This window comes from Sorex araneus, chromosome X (assembly GCF_027595985.1).
Source record: "Sorex araneus isolate mSorAra2 chromosome X, mSorAra2.pri, whole genome shotgun sequence".
NCBI classification, from domain to species: Eukaryota; Metazoa; Chordata; class Mammalia; order Eulipotyphla; family Soricidae; genus Sorex; species Sorex araneus.
The window spans coordinates 111,232,605-111,236,677 of record NC_073313.1 but is presented as its reverse complement, the minus strand read 5'-3'; positions in this window follow the sequence as shown (position 1 = coordinate 111,236,677).

Genomic DNA, 4,073 nt, shown 5'->3' with positions numbered 1-4,073 from the left:
TTTGATTTGCTTCTCCATTTCTGTGTCTGATTAATTTCTATTTTCAGTGAATTATTTTCTAAAAATACAGTTGATACAATTTCTGTCCTCTGAATTTTATGGATATTCATTTTGTGGCCCAGAATGTCTACCTTGGAGAATATCATGTGTGTTCTGGAAAAATGTGTATTTAGCCTTTTGAGGTTTCAAAGCCATATATATACATATATATTATACATATTATATGTATTATATATTTTTATATGTACTATATATAATAACCCCTTATCTTTCATTTATTCCCTGAAATAAAGTATTTCCTTTGTTGATCTTTAGTCTAGTTGATCTATCAAGAGGTGAAAAAGCATTATAGAAATCTCCAACTAGCATTGTATTGCTATCAATGTTTTTCTTCAAGTCTATTAGCAGTTGTTTTAAGTATTTTGCTGATCTCTCATTAGGTGTGTATACATTTAGGGGTGTGAGTTCTTTCTGATGTAAAGATCCCTTGATCATTAAGAAATGACCTTTACTGCCTCTTATGACCTTCTTCATCCTGAAGTCTATGTCGCCTGATGCTTGTATGGCCACCTGGGCTTTTTTATAGGGGTTTGTCTGCTTGAGGAATTGTTTTCTAGCCTTTGAGTCATGTTTGCTCTAATTTTTCAAATATGTTTCTTGCAGGCAGCACAGTGTTGGGTTCAATTTTCTAATTCAGCCACTCAATGTCTCTTAATTGGTTCATTTAACCCATTGACATTGAAAGAGATTATTGTTTGGGGGTCCTGTGTCATCTTTCTGCAGGAATTTCGCGTGTTTTTAAAGCTTGACTTATCTTCAAGTGGTCAGTTTAGCTCTTTAACAACAGATTTGAGACTTATAACGAAAGATCAAACGTTTGTTCTTGTAACAAAAAGCCCTGTGCTGCTTATCTGTGAAGTTGTGTATTATTCCTTTAAATATAAATGAGAGTTTGTCTAAATAAATTATTCTTGGTTTCCTTTATTTTTTTCCTTCACTTTTTCACTATAACCCGCCACAGTCTTCAGGACCAGAGCTTTTAGTTTGATAAATCTGCTGTAAATCTTAAGGATGTTTCTTTGTAAGAAATTTTGGTTTTGATCTTGCTGCTTTCAGTGCTCTATCTCTGTCTTTGGTTTTCATAGCTCTGATTAGGATGTGTCTTGCAGTATTCTTACTTGGTTTTCTTTCAGTTGGTATCCATCAGGCCTCCTGGATCTGGGCGCATGCATTCTTCAGCTCTGGGAACTTCTTAGCAATGATGGTTTTTGAAGTTTTTCTTCCTCAAGGTTTTCTTCCTGCCACTCTCGGACCCCAATTATTCTTACATAGTTCCTCTTGAATTCATTGCAAAGTTCTTTTGTCATCTCTTGTTTTATTTTGAGGCTATTTTCATCTTTTGCTGTTGTCGAGAAATTTTTGCCCCTACTCTGGACCTTGCTGATTCTATCTTCAGTAGCTGATACTCTACTCCTGAGTCCTTCCAGTGAGTTTTTCATTTCACCTACAAGGTTTTTCAGATCTATCTTTTATTTTCTGCTTGTATTTCTACTTGTATTTTTGTTTGTATTTTCCTCATGTCTGCTTTCATATTCTCTTGTATTTTGTTGACCGTATATTCCATTATTTCTTTGGGCTTCTTATGGGTCCTCAACAATTGCATTCTAAATTCCATGCAGAGAGGTTATATAACTCATTATTACTGGTTGGGCGGTCTAGGCTAGCATCTTCACTCACTAGGCCTGGTTGAGTTTCCACATTGTGACCTTCAGAGTTTGGAGTTGTTTCTTGTGTTTCATTGTGTGGTTAGGAACCTACAGTTAGGATGTCTTTGTACGTTTATGATGAGCTATGGAGAGGTGAATAGACTTTCTTTTGTTTTCAGGTCCCGGAGCTGCACAGAGCCAGGCTAGCATGGCTAGCAGCTCCACCCCCTTCAATAAGGGTTCTTTCCTGACCTGTGGATCAGAATGACATTTCTGAGTTCAATCCTGAGCCGTCAACACCACGACTTCCTGGTCTTTCTTTAGTTTTGAGGTACCATAGCTAGGCAGAGTCAAAATAGGGTGACTAGAAGCACCCCCCTCTTCACCAGTGAGATTCACCCCTGACCTGTGGGGCAAAACGATGATCCTGAGTTCAATCCAGAACCCTTCACGCCATGTTTGATTGATCTTTGTTTAGAACTGTTATTCTTAATATCATAGTCCTTCTCACTACCAGTACAGAAATATATACATTAGAAATTGAAAAAAAATGAAAACCTATAGTAAGTATTACTGCCTATAGTCCCTGAACTCATACATGCAGTGCTGTGTAGCTACTAAACTCATCCATGTACTAGCATGATTTTGTTTAACTCCTTTGATTCTTTTCATATGAAAACATAAAATATGCTAGAATTATATGCCAGAAAGTTTATTTATAGTATCTCAATTCTGCTCCATTTATGTGAAATGCCATTTAAATAGTTGAAAGCTTTTCATTTTCTGCATTTATTTATTTTTATTTTAATAGTCAACATGATTTATCTATAGATATTGATTCACAGTAATATAAATTTTGGACCTATGCTTCAATGTCCCTTTATTTGGAAGTCCAAAAGTTTGTTTTTACTTTATTTTCCTTTTTTATTGAATCACCATAAGATACAAAGTTACAAAGCTGATCATGGATGGGTCCTCTGTCTATGGCCATACCACCCTGAAAGCAACTGATCTCCTCTGATCTCGAAAGCTAAGGAGGGTTGGGCCTTGTTAGTACTTGGATGAGAGCTCACTGTTGCTTTAAATAAATAAGTTATAATGGATCTTAAAGATAACTAATATGACTTATTAAGATGTAGGACAACTGCTAAGGAACTGCTAAAATCCTTTCTGGCTTCATGATTCTCTAACCTATACACTCAAGGGTATCGTATTATGTTCTCTGTATCTGATCGTTCTTCCTACTGTAGGAAATAGTTCTGTAAATGCAGGTCAAAAGATATAGGCAATAACCTGAGTTAAGCAAACGTAAGGAAAAATACCTGCCCAAACTGGAAACACTCCCCTAGTGAAATCATAGGCCTAATTTGGAGACGTCCTGCTAGATACAGGCCTACACAGGAAACCTATCAGGGAATGTATGGGCTCTTGCAGGACATATCCTGCTAAGAAAAGTACAGGTTTGAACTGATTGATATAGGCTATAACACCGACAACCTGGCAAGGAGAGTCCTGCCAAGAAGAATTAAGCATTCCCATAACCTCAAGACTATTGCTTAACTATCCCTTGACCTCCTGCGAACAAGCTGCACTACAAATTTAGCCTTCGATCTATATACTAATTCATTAAAAATGGTGGACTTGATAAGAGGGAGGAGAGAAATAAAAGTTGTATGAAATTAAAAGACCAAGGTATACTTTGTTTGGTGCTGCTGAGGCCAAATTGCTATCTGGACAAGCCACAGATAGCAACTGTTTCCTTCTTTGCAACTGACCCTGCTGGTGGGAAATCATCCACCTAATAGAAACCCCATGGTCATGATAGTCCTCTAAAGAAAGAGTTTAGGACTTTTTGAATACAAAGGGCATGAAATATGTGACCAGGAAAGCCCAGGAAAGAATAAAATAGGTGAGGCCATGCAAATGTGCACCCACAGGTAGCAAATATATGTCCAGAAAAAGAATAAAAATAGTCTAGGGTCCTTTAGATGGAGAAGACAACATAGGAAAAAATAGAACAGGAAATTGCAATGACTTTACTCTGTACTTTAAGGGTGTTCGTTGATTGGCTATGTGAAATGTTGGAGAGTATGCTCCTAATATGTCCATTGAATTTTTATGTGCTTACTAACTGTCCTTAATATCAACTTAAGCAACGGGTCTCATTTTGGGAACCAATGTTGAGGGAAGCAATATTGTAAATTGTCAGTCCATGAGCTCATTCATGACTGCCCAGACAACCCTAAAGCTTGGACAGTCTTTACATGTTTGGCTTCTTTGGGATCTCTCTCATTCTCTGTGACCAAACCCACAGGTTGAAGATACCCATCTGATTAGCTTTCTTGGGGTAAATTATCACACAGGCTG